The sequence below is a fragment of the Marmota flaviventris genome, chromosome 17 (assembly GCF_047511675.1).
Source record: "Marmota flaviventris isolate mMarFla1 chromosome 17, mMarFla1.hap1, whole genome shotgun sequence".
Lineage (NCBI taxonomy): Eukaryota > Metazoa > Chordata > Mammalia > Rodentia > Sciuridae > Marmota > Marmota flaviventris.
In genome coordinates, this window is record NC_092514.1 from 47,238,903 (window position 1) to 47,263,679 (window position 24,777).

The 24,777-nt window shown below is 40.6% G+C and overlaps 1 protein-coding gene across 2 annotated transcripts in view; it reads left to right on the forward strand.

Moving 5' to 3' along the window:
• Window positions 1-24,777, forward strand: part of LOC114079095 (small integral membrane protein 36-like) — a 235,256-nt gene that overhangs the window by 55,702 nt on the left and 154,777 nt on the right. The window contains exons 5-6 of one of the 2 annotated variants that reach the window (XR_011705069.1): window positions 10,668-10,844; window positions 18,896-19,097. The exons of the other annotated variant lie outside the window; for it this stretch is intronic. The gene's annotated coding sequence lies outside the window, so the exon portion shown is untranslated. Of the gene's footprint in view, window positions 1-10,667; window positions 10,845-18,895; window positions 19,098-24,777 lie in introns of those variants that run through there. 2 annotated transcript variants of the gene reach the window in all.

The following is a 24,777-nucleotide window of genomic DNA, read 5'->3' on the forward strand; positions in this document are numbered from 1 at the left end:
ATGAGCTACCATGCTCATTCCCACCATATGCCTCACATGGTGGATTTTTTTCTGTCTTATAAATTCATTGGATGTCATGACTTTTTAAGAAAGAGTCCTCATGCATGCCTCAGCAGTCCAAACCCCTAATGAAACAGCAAAGAGAAGAGAAAAACGCCCTGCTCAAGTCATACTGTCATGGACAGTGCCACACCTAGGCCGCTGAGATCTTTTCTACTGATTTCCCCCTCTACTTCAGATGCTTTTGATGATGAAACTATCAGGGAAACTTCAAAGATGTTATGTCTCCTTGAAAATATAATTCATAAGATTTCCCAGGATTCCCACCCCCCAACGGTAGCCAGTTACTAATGGCATTAACTAATTCCTGACATTAACTAAATAGAGATTCATAACTTGCTCAGGGTAGCTTAATCAGATTACCATTTCTATTTAGCGTAGTTGATCTTTCGGAGAAAATATACATTCTGTAGAAAACATTTTTTCCCCTCCTTTCCATATTTACTTGCTACAAGTTCAGACCTTTGCTAAATGCCAGGAGTTGTGCTATGGCTTTACAAAATTTACAGCCTGGTTAGAAGATGAGAAAGACACATGAACCAATGTGGTGTGTTCACATACTGGAATGCCAGGCACCTGTGAAAAGCAAGGAGGTGAATCTACACAGACTGCTATGGAAACTGCTATGGAAAGAAGACCGTGATGTACTCTTAGAAGAAAATGGAGGTTTCATAAAAGTTTGATGGTGTCTGTAATATCTCTTCCGTGTTTTAATAAAAAGTACATTCCCACACTTAGATGTTTTTTTATGTGCATAGAAAACATCTAGAGAAGCACAGACAAGGCTTTGAACAGTGACAATTGTCAACAGTGGAATTTGAAAATGATAGAAATAACTTTTTTTTTTTACTTTTTCATTTACATTCTGTTTTTTAAGTATAATCATGAATTGCACTTTCTCTGTCCTACATTTTGAATAATCATAGTATCTGCCAGAGTTGTTGTGACAGCTAAATCAGATGCTGCAAATGAAATGCTTAGACCTTTGCCAGGAACATGCTAAGTGCTCAGTGTATATTAACCAGTACGATGCCCACGATGATGGCGATGATGACAATGATGATGACGATGGTGGCAATGATGTAGGACAATGGGTTTTTCCACCCTACTGCTGAGCATATACACTCACACAAGTTATTTATAGGGCAATTGACATGCATCAAAAGCCTTTAAAAATTGAAAATATTTGGCCCAGCAGTTTCTCCTCTGGGAAAAAAAAAAATCGAATGCACATATAAGAAGTACATAAAAAATAAAGAAAGAATGAAACATTGGTGACAAGCTAAATGTTCAAAATGAGAATCGTTTAAATGTTTGGCGTATCTTTACACTGAAATAGTATGCATTCATTGTAGCAATGAATTAATGGACATTTTAATATGAGGATCATACACCATTAAGGGAAGTAAAGGTAATTTCTGAATAGTATATATGATTCCATAATAGTAAAAATATATATGTAAAATACATATGCATATTTCTGTATGTCTGGAAACACAAGCAACAAAATTGCATGAACAATATGGAACCCTGGGCAACTGTGATATTTTTTTCTTTAGAGTTAGGCATAATTTCCAGTTTTTCTATGATGAATTTCCATTGCTGGGCAAGTGTTTAAAGGAAGGCAAAGGGCCTTTGGGGAGCATTTCTTAATACAGTCTCCATGCCAACCTACTAGTTACGACACCTCTGTCTGGAGCTATCAGAGTGCAAGTAATTCCAGCCACCAGGGAGAAGTGGGCAAGTTCTTTTGGTCTCCAGTGCAGACTCAGTGGACATGGGGCTAGTGTCCTGGCCTGACTCTGGATACTGACTTTTGGATGTTGGTGAAGAGCCAAGGTGGACTCTATTGGACCATGTCATTGTAATCAGCCAACCCCAAAATGTTCAATTTCTGAGTAAAGGTAAGAGTTGAGGGGAAATAAGCATAGCTTCTTACTTCACCTCCCTGGTAACTTTATCTCAGAGCAGCGAAAGCCTTGTTTGAATCTGCCCAGATTCCAGATGACCTTTAGGCTTCTTGCAACCACTTGCCTCAGAAGAGCCAAAGGCTGACAGCACTACTTAGCAGCAAGGGGTGTCAGCCCTGCCTCTCCTGATTTCTCAAGGAAGCAGAACTGGAGACTTGACTTAGCTGCTTGCTGTTTTCCATGATGTCTGTCTAAGCCCTCCTGCGTGATACCACCTGCGGGAAGAGGGAAAAGCCCCAGGGAGCTAAACTGGATGGAGCGAGGCACCCACAAGGACTGACCCAGGCCTCATTTCTTGCGATTCCCCACCCACCTGAAATACCCCTCAATTCTGGTATTTCGTATTTGGGGTTTCTTCCATTGACTTTACCCCACCCCCCCCCACCCCCCCTTTTTTTTTGCCTCTTAAATTTTTGCAGGGAACTTCAGGGCTCAGCTGACATCCTCTTTCTCAGTGCAATCTCTCCTGACACCTCACCTTCCTCACCACTCTGGGACCCTGCCCTGTGACCACACAGCAACCTCTACTAAACTCCATAGGGACTATATTGGAATCACCTGCTTCTAGTCTCTGTTCTCCAGCTCTGGCATAAGTTCCTTAAGAACAGAGGCCGTGGCTTCCTGACCTCTGTGTTCTCTATGCCCAGCCGACAGCATGTGTTTAATACACGTTTGTCAAATAAGTAAATGAACAAGCACATCCATCAGTCAATTTGCTCTAACTTGGTGGCAAATTATCTTCTGTCTAGAAGGTGAAGAATTCTGAAACTTTGAAGGAGCTGCTATTAGTTATTCTCATCTTAGTGTGAATTGGTTTGTTTGATTGGACTGCTTTCCTATTCGTGCTAAACAAAAGAATATGAAACCAAGATGGAATCTTGGTGCAGTTTGGATTCACATTTCCCTGATGGCTAAAGTTGTTGGACATTTTCTCATAGAATTGTTGGCCATTTGTATTTCTTCTTTTGAGAAAAGTTTGCTCAGTTCATTTGCTCATTTTATTGATTGGGTTATTTGTTGTTTCTTAATGTAGAGTTTTTTGAGTTCTTATAATTTCTGATATTAGTCCTAGGTTGGAAGAGTAGCTGGTAAAGATTTTCTCCCTTTCTGTAATCTATCTATTCACTCTGTTCACTGTTACCTTTGCTGTGAAGAAGCTTTTTAATTTGATGCCTTCTCATTTATTTGCTCTTTGTTTATTTCCTGAGCCATGACAGTCTTATTCAGGAAGTCTTTGCCTGTGTCTGTTTGTTAAAGAGTTTCCCTGTGGTTTTTTTTTTTTATTATTATTATTCTAATACCAGGAAAGTTTCTGATCTGACATTTAAATCTTTGATATACTTTGAGTTTACTTCTATACAGGGTGATAAGGATCTAGTTTCATTCTTCTATATATGGATATCCAGTTTTCTTCGCACTACTTGTTAAAGAAGCTTTTTTTTTTTTTTCTCCAATGTGTGTTTTGGGGAATTTTGTCCAGATTGAGATTATTATAGCTTTGCGGTTTGTCTTTGTTTCTTCTATTCTGTTCCATGGGTCTGCATGTCTGCTTTTATGCACATACTATTCTGTATAATTAATAGGCATCAACAAAAAATAATCAAAAATAAAAAAGAATGAGAAATTAATACTTGACTTGGAGATTAGAATGGAGAAAGATAAGTTCACTTGGGTTAGAGGATTGGGTACAGTATGTTGAAAATGTCAGCCCTATCCTTTTGAAGTGTGGCCAGGACAAGCTATATCAAAATCAACTGAATGTTTATTAAAAGTACAACTTCCAAAATTTCCACACTACCAAAATCTAGTGAAATGGGCATCTGGATCTCCATTTGAATTATCATCTCCCAGCCAACTGTTATGAGAGGGATCAGGAAAACATAAAGTCACTAAACATTTGGGGTTTTGAAGAAATCAAAATGAAAGTAGGAGCCTAGAAAGACCGAGAGAAAAATGGCCCAAAGTAAACCACACGTGTTCTAAAATTTTGCCTAAAGCTGTCCGTAGAAGAAAGCTCTTTTTCTCCTGTTTCTCTGTCCCATAATTCATTGTCCTATGTCACATGGAAATTTATATGACTCTACTCAAAGGAGTTAACATCCAAATATAAAATAGTAGAAAAAACAAGAATGCTAGATGCTAGAAATACACTGTACAGTTCAGTCTCCAGTTTCTCGACCACTTGAGAAGTGACCTAGGGTAATTCCTTAATGTGTCTGTGCTTTAGTGTCCTCAAAGGTGAAATGGCAGTGATAATAATAGCTATCTAGAGTAAAAGTACACATAATGTACTTGGAACTGCATGTAACAAGTACAATGTGTATTAGATATTTAACATTACTCTATAAATTATAGGTTAAAAAGTTAATTGTGCTCTAAGACCAACATCCATGGCATACACTGATTTTTTAGGAGGTCTTTTTTTTTCTGATTTAGCTTCTCATTTGTATTATGAACATTTTCAAATGGACCAAGTAGAGAAAATGGTAGACACTCTCCATAAAATGATCACCCAAATGCAATAGTTTATCAAGATATGGCCATACTAACCTTACCTACTTTTGATAAAATAATATTTTAAAAATCACACCATGTCATTTTATCACCTGTGGATTTCATTGTGCATCTTGACAAAGTATAGAGACCTGCTTACATGATCTTAACATTCTTCCTCTATCTACAAAGTGAGGATTCCTTGGAATCTCTAGAATCCAGTCAATAATGGCCTAGTTTCCAAGTGGTTGCAGTCAGAATCCAAATCAGTTCTACTCATTACATTTGGTTCTAATTTTTCTCAAACCTCTTCATCTAAAACAGTCTCTTCCTTTTTCTCACTTATTGCAGGAACCAGGCCAAAGGTCCATTAGAATGAAACACATTCTTATGACTGGGGCAGTCTAGGTTTATAACTTTATCCCAGTACAATTATGAATAGCACCCTTTCTTTCTTAGTCATGCTACATATTTGTGGTTTGTCCGTGTGTTTCATTGTTTGCTCTAATTTATTCTTCTATCTGCTTATATTTCCTGTACATTGATGTTAAAGACTGGATTCAGGCTTACATACTTTTGGCAAAATTTTTTAATCAATGTTCCTGTTTGGTATATGTCACCCCATGTCAGGAGGTGTGCAGTGTCCTGTTGCTCCACTCTTGGTGATCCACAAATTGATGAACGGGTTCATATGAGGTCAGCATGATCAAGCCACCATAAAGTTCTTCATGGATTTTTCACGGTTTCCGCATTGTCAATCATTACCTGAATCAATTACTACATCAAAGGTTAGGAAACAGTTCTAGCTCCACCATCCCTTCCCCATGTACTGAATGGAATTCTTTTGTAAAGGAAAACTTTCTCTCACCAGCTCAGGCTTGTTTGCCCTGCACTTACCATTTATAGAGGAAGAACAGAAAAAATGTTTAACTCTTTCCTTCGAACAGTTGGTTTTCAGAATATGGCATTGAAATTTTAGTTACTTCCAACAGTGTCTAGTTTATTAGAGGTTTTTGGTTTTTAGTTGTTTGGTGTTTAGTTTAGTTTAGTTTTCTTTTCTTTTTTTTTTTTTTTTTTTTTGAGTGTTTTTATTTGCTTGTTTGTTTTTATTGGGGAAATTTTTTCTTTCTTTTTAGAAAACAGTATCATAAATTCATGAGTTCTTACATGTTAAATTTAAATGCATTCATAAAAAAATTAGCCTCATAAATTAAAAGCTGCCTATATTAGTCAAGTTTCTCTAGAGAAAAATAATATAATGCTCATATATAGAGAAGTTTTGTTTTGGAATATGACTCACAATTGTGGAGACTGGCACATCTGACATCTACAGGACAGTCAGGCAGGCTAAAAACTCAAAGAAAAGTGGATGTTGCAACTTCAGTCTGAAGATAGTCTGCTGGCAGAAGTCCTCTGGGAGCAGGGAGTCTGAGTTTTTTTCTCCTAAGGTCTTCAACTGATTGAATGAGGCCCATCCACATTATGGAAGATCATTTGTTTTATTTGAATTCTACTGACTTGAATGCTAATTTTATCTTTAAAATATCTTCCCAGTGATATCTAGACTGGTGTTTGTCAAAATATCTGGGTGTCATAGCCAGATATTGTAAGTTGACACATAAAATTAATCATTACTGTATCAATATTTATATATAATAATAACAACAACAATAAAAATGCTGAGTGATAAAAATCAATGCTTTACTGCAGGCATTCAAAGATAACAGAGAAACAAATAAGAAAGATTTGAATTAGTAATTTCTTTGTGCCCTGCTGGGTTGGGTGCTACACCAAATGCTGACCAAAAAAAAAAAAAAAAATGCACTTATTTCTGCCATATCCTACATAACCTTGAGCAGCTCACATTAGTTCACTGAACCTCAGGACATTCATCTGAAAATGTGTCCTGCCTGTTATATTTTGTTATGACACCAAAAAAGACTGCATATCAAAGCATTCTGAAAACCCTACTCATTACACAAATCTCAGATGCTCTTAAGACTATTTTTGTTAAGCACCAATGAACCAAAGAGTGTCAAGCAAATGCACTCCGACGCTGTAGCTGTGAGTTCATGCCACATTATGAAGGTCAATAACTTTCTCCCCACTTGAGAGAAGCAGTGATTTGGGGGCCCCACATTTTAAGAGAAGGGAAAGTTGTTCCTCTCCTAAGGGAAAAAGAATCAGAGTACCAATTTTCCACATGGATGCCTTTGTCACTAAGTTCTTATTTCCCCTAGAGTCTCTAATTCTCTATGTCAACAATGTAAGGATGACAAAGGCAAAGGATCAATAAAGGTAGCTTTCAATGTTGCAATGATGAATGCAAAGTCTACCTCGATTTATTTGTTGGTTCATTCACCAAGCATTTATCAAACACTCATTCTATGCAAAAGCTTATGCCAGGTGCTATTAAAGGTACAGAAATGAAGCAAATCCAGATTCTGTCCTTGAGCAAAATTAATAGGAAGAAAAAGGAAATACCTATAACAAGAGATTGAAGAGTACAATAAGAGAGCTCCGTAACATCTCATGGAACTTCAGAAACCCAGTTCACAGACCAAGCTGAAGTTTCCACGTGGCTTCTTGTAAGAGGAGGCACTGAAGCTAATCTGAAGAATAGGAACAGATTAGGACCTGAGAGATGAGGTGGGGTAGGGCAGATAGAATGACCCGGGTAGTGGTACCGTGGGAAAGAAAAAGTAGGAAAGACATCTGGACAAGTGCTATTTGTGGCAGTCAGTGAATTCTCTCTTTTTACCTATAACTTCCTTTTCTGCAATGTGGAGAGGATTTTTCAATTCATCTAAAACAGAAATGTCAAAAAGGCTTTCTCTGGCTCACCAGTTTCAACTGATGGGTAGTAGACGGTCACAGCTGGTGGGTCAGCTTAACAGAGAGGATTATTGTCATATCCCCTCTCAATGAGTCCTAATTTTCCGAAGATTACATGTTTTCCAATTCTAAAACTCTGACTCTCAGAAGCTTAAGCTTGTCTGAAAATTTCAACATTCAAGATATAAATCTTTTCTTAGCTATAATGCCCAAGCCCATGTTTCCTAAACAAAAAAAAAAAAAAAAAGAACTTGATCTAGCCTTTATGAGGATGCAGAGTCACCCTCAAAAACAGAAAAAAAATCATACTCAACTGTCAGGACAGAAGTACCACAGGACTGTGGGGATCCCTGGAGGCTCAGGGGAGTATTATCCTTCAACTCGGTAGCTCCAGAATGCTCTCTTTGTTATATGGTTGGTTGTTGGTTTTTTCCCTCTCTACCATTTCTGTTGAGCATTTAGCTCTCAGATTTTGGTGCTTTCAATGTTTCTACCCCTTTTTTCCCATTTCTTTCTGTCTGTTTGCTGTTTCTCTTATACTTAAGGATTGGAAACTAGATCCAAGTTCTGTTAGAACAACATGTAAAATAAGAGTAAGTTCTGAGAGTGGGTATAAGAAGGTTGACTAGATGTAAAGTATCTTGAGACTTAGTGCCCTTTGGCTCTAGTCTGGCTGGTTTTGTTGACTTGTTGGTTTGTTTTTGTGGTGCAAGGGATTGAACCCAGGACCTCTATATGCTAGGCAAGTGCTCTTCCACTGAGATGTATCCCAGGCTCTGATCGGGCTGTTCAATTAAATGTATGTGTGTACATATGCGTGCATGTGTGTTTGTGAGTGTGTCAAAGATGGAGAGGTATCTCTATGTATGTGATTAAGTGAGGTTTTCCCTTCTGTTTTTTTACTGTGAGTGCATGACAGCTAAGCATGACCATCCGTAATTTTCCTAGAGAAATTAGAAAGCATAGAACATTGAAGATAACAAGGCATTTTGTAGGACTGTATATAAAAATTACCCCCTGTGCTAGACAGGCTCCGTGATTATTCAGAGGCAGGGTAAGCTGCATCCATTATCTCTGAGAAATAACAGTTGCATGTTTAGGCCAAGTTCCTACTGGGAAATTGAAAGAAAATTATTATTTGGCTTGAGGTCCCTTGATCCCCAAAGAGACTTCCTTCAGCTACTATGAGCTGCTACCCGTGTGATAATTATTATGAGAAATCCTGCACATCTCTCCCACATCAGTGTATGAGGGACTCAACAGACATGGATTCAGAGAAAGTCAATGCCTATGCTAAACAAAATCACCTGGAAATCCTGTTCAAAATGTAGGTGCTTGGAGCCTGTTATCGAGAGTCTATTTTAGCAGATCTGGGACTAAGACCAGAAGTTTGGGAGAGATTTTCACCCCACGATAATTAAGCTTCCAAATCCATCATAACTGCAATACCATTATCACACCCAGGTCTGATTTTGTAAGAAATCCAGATTGTCTGTGTGCTCACAACCATTTAGGATTTAGACGTGGGGCTTTAGATAGTCAGAAGGACATTGCTTTTTATTCCGAGTACTCCTTTTTCTGCCCCTGAGCTTCCTGCCCAGCTCACCATGTACCTGTCAGCCCCATCAGCCGTGTCTGTGCCCAGATAACAAGATATCTAGGCATGCATGAGCTCCTACCCATTTCTTCCTGTTCTATCTCTTCTCATGGTGCTGAGCTGGAAGCAGTGCCCAGGTTACTATAGGACACTCACATAGCATGGCCCTGCCTCCTAGGAGTGTTGGGGTTTTCTCTACCAAGGGCATGCTTCTGAAAGAAGGGTCATGGTCAAAAGTATTGTTAATCATAAAACTGGTGACAGCACTAGACACATGCCTATAATCTAGCAGCTCAGGAGGCTGAGGCAGGAGGATTGCAAGTTCAAGGCCAGCCTCAGCAACTTGGTGAATCCTAAACAACTTAGCAATACCTTGTCTCAAAATTAAAAAAAAAAAAAAACAGGCTGGGGGTGTGGCTTAACGGTTAAGTTCCCCTGGGTTCAATCCCTCCCCCAAAAAAGATGAAAGCCACCCCACTAGGAAGTAGAAACATAGGTAAGAAAGACAGTCGCGACCTGGGCCTTCTTGCTGAGGGTTTCCCACCCACAACCCACCTCTTCTTCTCTGGAAGAACTCATCTCCCACTGTCACCTCCCATCATTCAGGCAGAAAATGACAGCCACTAACTTTTCCAGTCTCCCTTCTATGAAGACATGAAATTGTGACCTGTTCCTCTGGGGGGCTTCTAGGAAAGACCTTCTCTCCCACCACAACTTAAAAACAATAGGTCCATGAAAATGCCCCTCTTCTTCACTGGCTGGGTACTTAAAAAGCATTATCCCCTTTTAAACTCATAGCAATCTGATGGTGTAGCTGAGAGCGTATTCCCAGATTTAGAAATGAACAAATGGAGGCATAGGAAGGTGAATCATTTAACCAAGACTGTATCTAATTAATGGTAGCTCCAAGATTCAAGCCCAGATCTGTAGGATTCCTGATGTGGTTGTCCCCTAAAAGGATATGTTGAAACCTTCATCCATAACACCACAGAATGAGATTTTATTTTAAAATAAAGGCTATACAGATATAATCATATGAAAATGGGGACATCAGGGTGAGCCCTAATCCAAAAGGACCAGTATGTTATAAACAGGGGGAAATTTGCACACAGAGGCAGACACACACACACACAGGGAGGACCAGCTGAAGACACAGGAAGAAGACAGCCAGGAGACAGGGGTGATGTGTCTACAAACCAGGGAAAGCCACTGATTGGATGTGAACACCAGAAATCAGAAGACAGGAGGGAGGATTCTCACCTAGAGCCGTCACAGAGCATGACCCTGCCAACACTTTCAATTTAAGCTCCTGGCTTCCAGAACCATGAGACAATAACTTTCTGTTACTTGAAGGCATCTCACGTTGGGTTCTTTTAACAAAGCAGCCCTAGGAAACTAATACAACTTGAAAACCCTTATGCACATTATTAATACATCTAAATCTGCCTCTTTGAAAATGTGCAGATTTAGACATCCTTGGCTGGGAATGGTATTGGAGTAGCAGAGATCAATCCTAGAAAACAGTGGTGTCTTGAAGGTGCAAAGACAGAGGCAAGCAAATTGTGTATTGGCCCAGCAGGAGAGTCAGTCTATAGGGAGGCAACCAGAACCCCAACCTGTGCTTATCAAACTAAAAAAAGTATGGCAGCTGGTGTGTCACATGGAAGACTTCAATTTCCTTTGAGATTGGTGTATCTATCTCTATTCTGCAGGTGGTGGAACCGACCGGCCCCAAACCCCACAGCAAATAAAGTGAAGAAGCCTTCAAACCCACAGCTTCTAACAAGCCTCATGGTTCTTTCTGCCCGCTGTGATTCAGTCCCACAGCAGACCATCTTCAGGAACATTTCACTATCTCGGATTTGGGCAGATATTAGAAAGAACAGTGTGTAAGTACATTTGCCTCATGTTTTGCACTTTTAGATGTCCTTTGCTCTCTGAGGGTTCCGAAGCAGATTTTGGTTTGAGACCTCCTCCTCCTTCTCCTCTCTCCTCCTCCTTCTCCTCTCTCCTCCTCCTCCTCCTCCTCCCCCTCCTCCTCTCCCCCTCCTCCTCCCCCTCCTCCTCTCCTCCTCTCTCCTCCTCCCCCTCCTCCTCTCCTCCTCTCTCCTCCTCCTCCCCCTCCTCCTCCTCCTCCTCCTCTCCTCCTCTCTCCTCCTCCTCCCCCTCCTCCTCCTCCCTCCTCCTCCTCCTCCTCCTCCTCCTCCTCCTCCTTCTCCTCCTTCTCCTCCTCCTCCTGCTCTTCTTCTCTTCTTCTTCTTCTTAAGGCTTAATTGATCATTGTGACTAGCTCTAGTTCCTCTGGGTGTTATCTCAGAGTACCCAACCACATCTCCCCAATGGCCTCTTCTGTTATTGTGCATTCCACTGCAGTAGAGCTAATAATTGCTACTAATTAACTTAAGAACTGCCTTGAGATAAGAACAAACTTGCTGACATGAAAGAAGTAGGGTTGAGCATAGGCAAAAGAACTTGTCCCTCAAAAGTAAGCTCTGAACTTTGGCTCCCAGCCCTGAGCACCTCTGTGGTCAACAAGACTGTGATCTCTCGCTTTTATGTTGAGCAGACACTTGGGTGCTTTCTCTACCAGCTGGGAGGATTAGTCAGTGAAAGTCCCCCTGGCTTCCCACATGCTGGGAATGGAAGGGAGCCTGGAGGTGAGGATTGATCTCTAAGCAGTGTGTAATTAACGAATAGCTGGGAATGAAGGAAATGGCAGGTGACGATTCAAACTACAGATTCCAAGCTAGATAACTGCAAGAGAGAAAGGAATAAAGAAAGTTGCCTTTATTTATTATTTAGCTCATTCTTTCAGAGGGAGTTTGCATGTAACTGCTACATTCACTGTGGAATCCTTCCTGGTAACCTGCAAGTTTGCACCCATAGCACCTAAACTTCTCCATGCACAGGCCCTAACTCCCCATCCCAGGTCAACTCCCAGACACTCCTTAGCTTGAAATCTTCATTCTGATCAAAAGATTCCAAAGTATATTTGGCATGAATATAAGTGTATCTTCATGTCTCCTTGCTTGAAACATCTTTACTGTGGAATCCCATCACCCGGATTCATACAGGCGAAAGGACATGCATCCTCCACACCAGTGGGTCCAAATTTTCTATCGAGAGACTCACCTTTTCAGAACCACCTGAAATGTCTGCTTATTAGTGATTCCTGATCTCTACTCCCAGATGATTCTCAAGTTTAGGAACCCCTGATAACCCCAATTCACATACCCCATACAAGATGCCCCTCTATACCATCTTCAGGCATGGAAGTAGCCTCTGCTTGAAACTTCACTGTGGTCTAGAAATCACCATCTGATTGAAGCATTGAATTCCATTTTTAAACAAGGCTGATTATCAAAAATTTCTGCTATATATGAAGTATCATCTTCTTCTCTGCAAATCTCCAGGATTTTTATCTAATTCAGGCATATGAGTCTACCCAAAAAAGTCCATCGACTCTTCCGATAGCAACTGTTCAAATATCTAATAATGGATACCATTTCCAATTCATCGACCAATGTCTAAGTTTTCAAATTTAGTAGTCTAACAATCCTAATTCCTTCAACTATAAATCACAATTGATCATCATTATTGTAACCCTTACCATAACTCCATGAAGCAAGTTCTGTTATTATTTCCATTGTATAGAGGCGATAACTGAGGTTAAGTGAGTTCACCAAGGTGACAAGGTGTCAGAGCTTGGACCTGAACAAGTCTGTGTGACTCCAAAGTAGATATCCTAACAACTTTGTTATACTGTCACTAATTATTTTCCTTTTACTTTGGGCAGACTCCTGTGATGATATCTCTCTTCACATACAATATTCAGAATAGAACATACTGCTTCTCAACTTTTCTGTCCAGAACAGACAGAGTTCTCTTTCTGCCCACTGTGTACATTTTCTGTTAACACAGCCCAAGATGATCTTGGTATTTCCTAGCAGCTCCCTTACACAATTAATTGGTGTCAACTAAAACTCTGATTCTACTGTCACTTGGACTGCTGTTATTTCTAATTTATTAATTGCTGTTACTTCTAATTTATTAATCAAAGAACTGTGCCATAGGAATACAGGAATGGACACAGGATTAGGTAAGGCACATCCTGGTCTCAAAGGAGCAAAAGAAAGAAAAGATAAAGGACAGTACTAAGGGAAAGAGATTATGGAACTAGTTGCTATCCACATCATTAACAGGGATCAGAGGTCTCAGTCCACAGAAGGCCAACTCCATCTCTCTGGACCCAAGGTGAGGCAGAATGTCATGGGGAAAGGGCACAGTGGAGTAAAGCTTCTCCCCTCAGAATAGTCAGGAAAGGGATGGGAATGCACTCTTCCAGGGCACTACTCTCCTCAGTTACCCACTTCCTCCACCCATGTCCACCTGCCTAGCCCATTCAATCTAGTATGGACTGATTAGGTTACAGATTCCACAATCCACTCATTTCACCTCTGAATATTCCTGTATTAACACAGGAGCATTTCAGAGGCAAGTCATATCCAAACCATAATCACTATAGTATGCTGACTTTCATTCTCTAGGATTAATACTGAGGAGTGGTATAGCTAAATCATATGGTGCTTCCATGCCTAGTCTTTTGAAGAAGCTCCATACTGATTTCCATATGGGTTTTGTATTCATTTACAATCCCACCAACAGTGTAAACTATGGGCTGTACCAATTTACAATCCCACCAAGTGATAGTAGATCATCTTGGGCTAACAGAAAATGTACACAGTGGGCAGAAAGAGAACTCTGTTCTGGACAGAAAAGTTGACAAGAAATACGTTCTATTCTGAATATTGTATTTAAGGAGCAATATCACCACTGGAGTCTGCCCAAAGAAGAAAGAAAAACTCAGTGACAGTGTAACCATCAAATTCTTGATGGTTGCTTTTCTGCATGGAATGAAATGAAAGCACGATCTACCACACAATGTCTCTGAAGACATTCCCAGCTCTGAACTTTGCACAAATGGTATTAACATGCCTTCTAGGTTACAAATAAAAATATTGAATGGTAATTGACCTTGAACAGGAAATAAAAATATTGAATAGGAATTGACCTTGAATCCCTCTGATAGTTATTAGCTCAAGCCAGGAAAGGCCTCTCTCTCTGTTTCATTCATTAACTCCACAGCACAAAGCACAGAGGCTCAACATCCAGTGAGTACGGTGTCAAGCCTTATCCACATCCATCAATTCATTAAGATCCTTCTCCAGTTTCAAATCATAGAATATTAGAATACCCTAGCTGGACAGAAGCTTAAAAGAACATCTTCTTTTCAAACAATCAGAGAATGAGACCTAAATAAGATAAAATATTCACCTCAAGTCACCTACTTAGGGGAAAACAAAAAAGCAAACACCAGATCAAAGGCCCAGGCTTCTAAACTCTAGAGAACCTCCATCACACCCACCAGTGGAGTTACGAATCTACACTTTCCTATTATTTGTGTTGACTCATGTAAGTGAACAACTGTTATATGTCCTGGGGGGATCCTGTGAAAACTCTAGCTAGGACAAAAGAAATGCCTTTTCCTTGACTCAAGGGTCAAATGCTGTTGGGTGAGTAAAGTCAATTACCCAGCTCCTAGGCACTAAATGTATAAGAATAAGGGAAATTCGTTTGTCCCCCTTGTATTATTTTTCCCCTTCCCCTCACTTCCTCTTGTATGTACTTTAACGAATGTCAGTAGAGGGGGCAGAGAGAGAAGAGGGGAGGGGAGGGGAGGGGAGGGGTGATAGTAGAGGATAGGAAAGGCAGCAGAATACAACAGACACTAGTATGGCAATATGTAAATCAATGGATGTGTAACTGATGTGATTCTGCAATCTGTATATGGGGTAAAAATGGGAGCTCATAACCCACTTGAATCAAATTGTGAAATATGATATATCAAGAACTATGTAATGTTTTGAACAGCCAACAATAAAAAATTAAAAAGAAAAAAAAAGAAGAATAAGGGAAAGACCTCTTCAATAGAGTTCCCCGGCTCTAGGGTTTTGGTAGGGATAAGAAGCCTTCCATCATTTCTCAGACACAGCTATTAGCCTTCAAAGGAGCTCTCCAGGGTACTGTCTGGGGTCATGACCCCAGACACTTGAGAGTTCTATCTCTAGGCCTGACCTATTGTGAATTCTGCTGTCTAAATCCTTTTAGTGAGGGTATCCCAGCCATCTGCCTTCAAATTCAAAGTTGGGGAAATCAGCTGGACCCCAATTGATCTGTAAAGCAACAAAGGAAATACTCAGCTAGACTGGAAGTGATCAGGGATTTAGTGCCTACTCCAAACCAACTTTTCTTATGACCCTGGCCATGTAGGTCCCTCCAGCTGTCTGGGTATTAGCTTTCTAAAGAGAGAGGTTTAGTCAAGTGGCTTCTAGAAGCCCTCACCCCATTTATATTCCCCAAGAAGAATTCAAGATTAAATAGATACTTTTTTTTTCCTCCGGATCCTTTGAGACACCTATTTAAGTTACAGAAAAAAAAATATATAACCTTTTGCCCTGTCCTACTACTATTCTGAGGGGAAGCATCTGCCCTTGAAAGAAGAAAGGATTGAAGTGAGATAAAGATCTTCTTTTTCCAGTCTCAATAGCCCAGATCTGAACACTTGAGGCTTTTGCAATACGGAGAGTCAGGTTTCAAAGATCATTATCTCTGTAGTAAGCTCTACTGCTGTTTTGGAAAAAGTTAGCAGATCCTTCAGCTAACAAATATTCTTAGGCCTAGTGACATATCACCAACTGGATGTCTGTTTCCATTTTCTATGGTCATCCTATTGGCTCCCCAACCTCACCTTCCCAAGTCCCCAAGCATACTCTCAGAGAAACTTCTTTCCATAAATAATATGAAAAGCCACGCTGCTGAGAGATTATAACAGAGGAATCAAGAGGCATGGAAAAAGAACAAAAATCATCCCACCCCCTTCATTATACCCTTTACTTAAGGTTTTAAGGAAATATGTAAACTTATAAACCAGGAAGAAAGGAAGAAAATAGCATTAGTTGAGCACCCCCCTAAATACCCAGTCTTTTCCTAGTTATCTTATCCTCACAATAATTTGTGTGAAATAGATTTTATCAACCCTTAAGACAGAAACCACAGTCAATGGGCAGTGGCAATAGTTGCATGGCATTTTGAAGCTCTTCGATGCGACTGAATTGCACACTTAAAAATAGGTAAAATGATAAATTTGATACTATGTCTATTTTACTGTAATAAAATGAAAGGATATGGAAACCGAGAGAGTTTCCAAAGCCACACAGCCATTACAAGGGACAGCCAGGGTCTGAACCCATCTGTCTGACATGTAATGCATATGGGGGTAAAAATCAGTAGTGATAATACTGATCCCAGAAGAGGCCGAAATCACAACAGAATCAACAATAGCATCCCATGTCTGCCCAGACTCATTTCCTGATCCGAGTTTATTTTTCAGATGATGACTGAGTGGGTGGAAAGAAGGTTAGCACATCCTTCTGCGAGCATTATCTAACCACATCCTCATGAGTCTCTTATGTAAATGGCCTCATGTGCTGCTTTATCTCCTGGTTCCACCTCTGTTTGAACTTTGAGAATAATTAAAGACCTAAAAGAAAAATAAACACGCCTCCTACAGTCTACAAATAACAGCAGAAATGAGAGTCAATATAGTGAATCCCTTGAGCTAGGGTCTTGGACTTTTCGAGGTCACTAGGCTGTGATACTTAAATATGTCATCTTTGTCTCTCGTTCCCAAGTATTTGGCCTAATACCTGAATTTTTTTTTAGAAAGAACTTTGCACATAATAGATAGTTATTCTATAAGTCCTGTTCCCCAATGGAAACTTCCAGAACTCCTTTTAGTCCAGGTATCCCAGCTATCTGCCTTACAACTCAAAGTGTGGAAGCTCAAACTTTGAAAACTCAAAATTTAAATTAAATTTTGAAACTTTAACTCCAAACCTAAGAGGATACACTCTGCCAGTCTAGAAACTGAATAATGTCAAGTTGCTAAGGCACATCATTGGTCTAAGATTTTTTTTTCTATCCCCCTCTACCACCACCACCAATTACACAGAGATTGACTCTGTTGTTTGGTCCCATTCCCTGCGCATACTTAGCAAAGGACAACTTAAGAAAGATTAAGTACCATATAAGACTCCTTGGTGATAATAATAGCTTATGTTTATGGAGTTGATGCTATGTGCCAGGTTAACTTTATCTGAGCAGCTCATTTAATGTATACAACTCCGTGAGATAAATATTAATATTTTTCTCACTTTAGCAATGAAGAAACTAAAAAAAAATTTGCCCTGGGTCACAAACTGTCATTTCTGGTCATTTTGTATTGCTATTCAAAATATTCAGTCATACAATATAGATCTCCCCAAGAGACAAACATGAGATCATATGGAGGTCAATTTCTATCAGGCCTGCAGTGAATAATTTCCTATGAAGAATGCCAACAACAGGTGCAAGATGCAAGGTTGGAATGAAAACCTTCACCTGAATTCTAGATTAGTTAGCGCTCTCCTGGTCCCTGAAACTCAAGCCTTCTCATTTCGTCCTTTAAATATTCATTAATGCACCCACTGCAGTCATTAAAACTCCACCTCATAGGAAATTGTGTAATAAAATGACCTCAACCTTGCCAGAATACTGTCTGGTTTCTAATTTAGGGGTCAACTCAATTCTGTTCTGTCTTGGCGGCAGGAAGGGGAAGCCATCAAATGGTCTCAGCCTGTTTGGGTGTTGATTTCATCTCTGCAGCTAATAGCTAAAGGGACAGAAGGGACAGAAGTTTACCTCTGGGCTCTTTTGAAATGAAGAGAAGGTTTTAGCTACAGAAACTAAAAATCCTTTTCAACTTAGACTTGCTCTAACCAGCACTTAGAATACTATCAGTTTCACCACCAATCTCTTCTGTTTGGTTCGACTGTAGAACTTTTAAAGAAAGTGTCTTATGGTTGGGCAAATCTCTTCCCTTCTAAAGTGTTTTGGTTCTACTTTTAAAGCATCCTCCTGGCTTCTTTTCACTCCAGGAGTCTCCATCTGATAGCCAACTGAAGAGATCCTGAAACAGAGGAGGTTTAAGGCTCGAATGATGTGACTTTAGGAGAGGGTTTTAAAAAGCAAATCTTTTAGTAGAGGATAGGAAGGGCAGCAGAATACAACAGACACTAGTATGGCAATATGTAAAAAAGTGGATGTGTAACCCATGTGATTCTACAATATGTATACGGGGTAAAAATGGGAGTTCATAGTCTGCTTGAAACAAATGTATGAAATATGATATGTCAAGAAAAAATAAATAAATAAATAAATAAAATAAAAACCAATAAATAAATAAAAAGCAAATCTTTCCCTTGGGCCAGAAATGGCCAAGACTGACATGCTAAGCCCAGGTCCTCTTTGCTTTCTTGACTCCCTGAATTGCATATGCTACAAACAGCTGGAAATGCACCATAAACAGTAAACTACCCACAGGCTCTCAAAAGTCAGATCAGTGAAGGGAATGTATATGAATTTCACCTGAGTCTGTTCAGTCCCCATAATCGTACCAGCCAAACAGCCTACCCATCTCAAGGTCAGCGGGACTCATGGAGGTCAATGCCACCTGGTGGATTGAGTTGACAGGGATTCTAATCTTCCAGCGGAGGCATAGAAAGCCAGCCCTGGCTCTGATCTCCAAAAGTCCCATGAAGGCCTTTGATTACCCTGATTTCGGGTAGAAGTTTGCCTTGAGGCACACCACAAAACACCTAAACTGGACACTAACCAGCAAGGAGTAGGCTGCCCTTCCAGCTGCCTACCTACCTCTCAGCCATCCGGGGGGGTCAGTGGCTCCTCAGCATTTTCTCACTAAGGAAAAGTTTTTCTGTTTTGTTTTGCTTTTTTTTTTAAGCAACTTTGCTTGTGATTTTCTTTTTTAACTTTTGTTTTACAGCAAAACTAAAGCTACTAAAAATTATTTTCAATAGAGGCATTGAAAACTTCTTCTGGAAGAAACTGAAGGTTGCCAGGATCATTTGTTGTGGTTGTTAAGTTTTGAAAATATGTGAAGTAATGTATGAACTGCAACATACAGCGCTAAACCCAAAGAGCCACCCCCCTCCCCCCTGGAATGGAGGGAGTCCCTGGGCAGGAACAGCAGCCCACGAGATTGGGAGCCTAATCCCTTGCCAAGATTGGTTGCTGACGTCTTCGAAAGATCTAGCTCCAGCTTGAGAGGGTAAGCCTGCTCAGAAGGCTGAGTGCCCAGGCCCCCACTCTCCACCCAGGACACCCGCCTCCCTCGGGTATTTCTAAATCAGGACCAAAGGTAACAAAGTGTAAACGCTACATTCCATTCCTTATGTAAGAAAGCCCTGTGAAAATTCCCATCCTGGCAAGGGAGGAGAGCAGGAGTGTTGGGAAGTTGCCAAAGGACTGTACACTTGAAAGGCAAATTCTCCCATCTTCCCCTGGGTGGGGGGGGAAGACTTTGAAAGGAAACTGGGTAAAGTTGTGCACCATCTCCCAAAGCATCATGTTCTGGTACAGAGCAATTCCATTTTTAAATAAGGTTGGGAAGTAACGCACATGAGTGTCTATCAGAAAGTTGCACTGTGGGTGGGCATGTTAAGGCTTCTGAGGAAGGCAGCTGTAGAGACTCCTGTTTATGTTTAAGGCAAGATCTTCAAAAAATCGATCTGACCATACCGTTCTTTTTCTCTTTCTTTTATGTAACACTGGTTAACATCTGTTCTGAGGAATGCACACTGGGAAATACTGGTGGAATGGAAAATTGTGATCTTTGGAGTCAGCAAACCTAGAATGAAATCACCACCTGGTCACTTACTTACGGTGGGGCCCTAGGAAATTTACTTGACCTCCCTGAATCTCTGTTTGGCTGTCTGAAAAAAATGAAGATAATGATTCTGACTTCATAAGGCTACTGAGGGTGAAATAAGCAAGCATACTGCTTGGTACCTGACGGGAACCTGAAAAATGATTATCGCCATTAACGAAAATGACATGGTGGTTATTGGGCACTTCCCAAGATCCCACTTTGGAGTCATGGAAGCCCTTGTTCCCTTAATTACTGGGAATGCCATAGGAGGACAGCCCTCAGCTCTTAGTCCTCTGCAGAAATTGCCTGGACTGAAGAGAGCCACTTGGCCCCAGGGCACACCTCATCCTTAGAGAAGCTGTGAAGAAAGCAGGGTTCCAGAGACCTGGCTCCCTCCTGCTGTTTGGAGACATGTCTGAAGGGCTATCTCAGCTTGGGGTTGGCTAAGGCCTCCCTTGAGACTATCTTGTAGCCTATATCATTCTTTTCCATCCTCCTGTTTCCCCATCGCCTTCCCCTCCACTTCTTCTTATCCCTTCCTCCCTCTTCCTGTTCACCCAGGAGAATTTCCTATAAACCTCCTGCCAACAAATTTCCTGGGAAGTCCTCTGACACCGCACTGGCACTGGTTTTAATAGTCTATCTTCCATCCTGACTGTTTTGTTTGTTTGTTTTGTTTTGTTTGAATTTGAAAATAGAAATTGTCTCATTTTTATGATTTCACATTTGTGCATTATATTCATATTTTAAACGAGCATTGTACAACATAAAAATGAATGGTGAAACTCATGGAAGTCATCTAAAATTTTCACTTTTCTTTACAGAGAATCATGTTCAATAGCAAAACATCACAATCTAAGAGAGATGCCTAAAAGGAAGGAAAAAAGGCTTTATATTTTTGTACATTTACTGCTGTTTTTATTCTGCTTTTCTAACAAGATACCCTGCATCTCTGTTTTCAACTAGGTAGTGCAGTTTGTGTAGCTGGCCCTTGTTGGGGTGCTGCTTTCAACTGAGTGATCAGGAGAGGCCTCCCTGAAGGATATAGCATTTAATTTGATACCAAAAAGTCCAATATGAGTGAATCATGAGAAGGTGGGGAAAAAGAGGAAAACTAGTACAAATATTCTAGGAAGGATAGAAATTTGTTTGTTCAAGAAGTAGAAGACCAGTATCACCAAAGGGTAGTGAGTAAGGATTAGAGTGTGAAGAGATGAGGTCAGAGTTGGGAGGGGCCAGAGTACAGGGGCCTTAAAGTTCAGAGGCATTTGTGCTGCTTGTGTTAGGTAGCCACTGAAAAGTTTAAGGCAAGGAAATGACTTTCTTCATCCTTCAGTGTGGAGGCAAGAGTGGACTCAAGAAAGACCATCCTGGGCAGTGTATAGCTAGATTTCTTACCCTTCCAGCTTGAAATCATCATCCTTCTATCATAACTTCCATTGTTGCACTTAAGGATTTCTGAGTCTCAGAAGTAGACATTAGATTCCTTGTAGGTACTGACATTGTCTTATTCTTCTCCATATCAGTTGCATCCAGCATTGTTTGCAAAGAGCAGTCACTTACTAAATATTTATTGACTAAATTACTGAAACAGACGTAGTCTCTCTCTCTCTCTCTCTCTATATATATATATGTGTGTGTGTGTGTGTGTATGTGTGTGTGTGTGTGTGTGTGTGTGACTGTAGTCAAAGCTCTGTCCTTGGAATTTTCTTCAAATTAGGATAATTAATTAACTAGTCCGTCCTGATTTTGAATAGCAGGAAAGAAAGTTCTGCACAGCTCCAAGGACCTCAGCCAGACTCTGGTTTATGCATCTAAGTATGAATGTTTCTTTCTAAATTTTTAAAATTGGTTTTTAATTGGTACATTCTGATTATACATAATCTTAGGATACATTGGGACATAGTCATACAGGCACATACCACAATTTGGTCAATCCCTGAGTGAGTTCCTTAAAGAAAAGCATCAAATGCCAGGAAGATGCCCTCCCCATCAATGACCAGTTCCCTCAATAAGACAAGGTATGCCTTCTCCTCCAGGTGTGTCTCCTCAGCATCTCCTAACAATGGGCTTGCCGGGGCTACCCCCAACGGTCCTAGGAATGGGTTGCAGGTGACACTGGGAATCAGCATTTTACCAAACCTCCAAATGATGCTGATGCAGGCCGTCCTTGGGCTACCCTTGGAGAATTAGCACTGCAAACTTTTTCTGGTAATTGGGTAGACAGTAAATATTTTAAGACTGGGAGTCCAGGTAGTCTCTGTCATGACTACTCAACTCCTCCATCACAGCATGAAAGAAACCACAGACAGCATGTCAGACCTATAAGAGCGCTGTCACCCAGTAACACTTTATTTACAGAAAAAGCATCAGGCTGGATTTGGCCATAGGCCATGCTTTGCTGTTCCTTGCTCTCTTTTCCAGACTTGATCCCAGGATTGTCAACGTTATCTGGGACCATGTTAGAAAGGCCACATCTTCAGCTGAGCCCCCATACTACAAAATCAGAATCAGCAATTTAACAAGATCCTCAAGTGATTTCTAGGTACATTTGGGTTTGAAAAGCAAAGCTATACAGTGGCCGCTGGGACAAGGCCACAGATCAATGTAGTCATGAGCTGGTTAATGTCTCTCTGTTCTGTGATTACAGAGGAAAGATTGACCTGAGGCTGTGCCAGCAGCCTTGCAGAAGTGTTTCTCTTAGAGGAGGCCAGCTCCATGTTCCCCATTACTGAGCAAAAGGAGTGAGTTCTGACTTCTTAACTGGAGGCCAGTGGTTAATTAATAGGAAGGGCACATAGTTTTTAAAAGATGCAATCAAGCTGATAGACAGGGAAGCGGGGGAAAAAAAGAAACTTCTTATCTCTGAAGGGGAGTGGAGTGGAAGACTGGTGGTTGCCAGGCACTGGAGCTCATCTTCCTGATTCATGTCATCTTGTTTTTCCAGTAGAGACTTTGCAATATTGCATTAGTCAAATGATTCTGCAACATCATTTAAACGACATGAGGTGTCTGCTTGTGTCTGAGCATGATTCTGAGGGAGAACTTGTGCCAACCCATCTGTTCCTCTGAGAATATATCCAGAATTAATTCTATTAGAAACTCAAAAACAACAGGCTTGCTTTGACAGGATGACCCTCGTAAATGGATATAAAAGGACTGTGTGCCAAAAGATACATCTTGTTCTCTCTTCTGCCCATGCCCTGAAAAAAAAAAAAAAAAAAAAGCAGAGAGATACTTTCTTGGCTGGACCTGACCATTGCATCCTCTAAAGCAGTGGTCGGCAAACTATCTAAAGGGACCAGATAATAAGTGTAGGTAAATGTAAGGGAGGGGACATGTTACCCTTCCAAGACCCTGGCTGGACCTGAGAATTAAATTGACATGACACAGATTAACAGGAGGAAAACACAAGAATTCAATAAAAGTTTTATATAACATGGGAACACTTATAAAGAAATAAGGACTCAAAGAAATACCAAAACCTATCTGCTATTGTATTAGATGGAACAATTGTGAAAAAGGAACCAAATTATGAGGGAAAGCTAAAAGAGGATAAGAAGTTTTTCATTCATTCATCCATTCACTATTACTCTGGAGATGAGGCTGACTTTTCCAGGCTGGCCTTGAACTCACAATCCTCCTGCCTTGGCTTCCCAGGTAGCTAAGATTAAAGGCATGTGCCATTGTGTCTAGGTAAAAGGAGTATTTTAACAACGGTGTTTGTTTCAGTCAGCTTTTTAACTGCTGTGACTAAAGGACCCAACCAGTACAACTGTAGAGGATAAAAGGTTTATTCAGGGTCCCCCAATTTCAGAGGTCTCCAACAATAGACAGCAGGGTGCATTCCTTGGGACTCGAGGCGAGTCAGGACAACATGGTGGAAGAGTGTGGCAGAGGGAAGCAGCTCACATGGTGATCAGGAAGCAAGAAAGAAAAAAAAGACGGAGAGAGACTTCACTCTCCAGATGCATAGCCATGCCCCCAATATCCCCCCACCTCCTCCAGCCAACAATCTACCTGCTTCCAGCTACCACTCAGTTAATCCCATCAGGGACTGATTAACTGATTATGTTAAGGCTACGACCCAATCATTTCTCCTCCAAACCTTATTGCATTGTCTCACACTTAAGATTTTGGGGAATACCACATCTAAACCATAACAGTGTTTGTATAAAATTGTCTGGGCTGTGACTTTCCACAAAAGAGTGTCTCTCTTCTCTTGGTACAGAGAGGGCATCTTTCATGCGGAAGTTTTAATCTCCATTTTTGGGAGTGGGTAGAAAGGGAAGATTAGAAGGCCCTTCTTGCATCTGCTCTAGGTGCCCTTTTCTCTAGGTCACCTTTATATCAAAGTACCATATTTGGGGGTGACACATTCTGCCACCCTTCCTAAATATTTTAGGCTTTGTCAGCTACGAGGCCCATTACAACTACTCAGTTCTGCCATTGTAATCCCAAAAAATTTATAGACACTATATGAAGAGTGGATGTGACTCTTTTCAATGAAACTTTGTTGTCAAAAGCAGGGAGTGAGATGGCCATGGCTTCTGGATTTCAATTTTCTAGCTCCTGCTCTAGAGTCTGATCTAAATGACTTTCATGTGCTTAGAAATCTCCAGGGTATCTTTTTCAGAAACAGATTCTGCTTCAAAAGATGGAGCCTGAGATTCTACATTTTGAACCAATGCTCACATGACAATGTTGATGGCCCAGGTCCCACATTTTGAGGAGAAAGGGTAGAGTTTACACCAGAGGTGCTTAACCTTGGATGCATTCTGGAATTGCCAGGAAAGCTTGAAAAATATCAACATCTGGTTCCCACTCCCCCCACCTCCCACCCACAAAATTGTGATTTCATTATTCTGAGACGTGGCCTGAGCATCAGGAATTTTGAAAGCTCCCCGGGTACTTCCAATAGGTCTCTAAATTAAGAACACTGCCCAGCAAATGAATGATTTAGGAGTTTCTTTGAGAAGGATTATATTCACTACTTA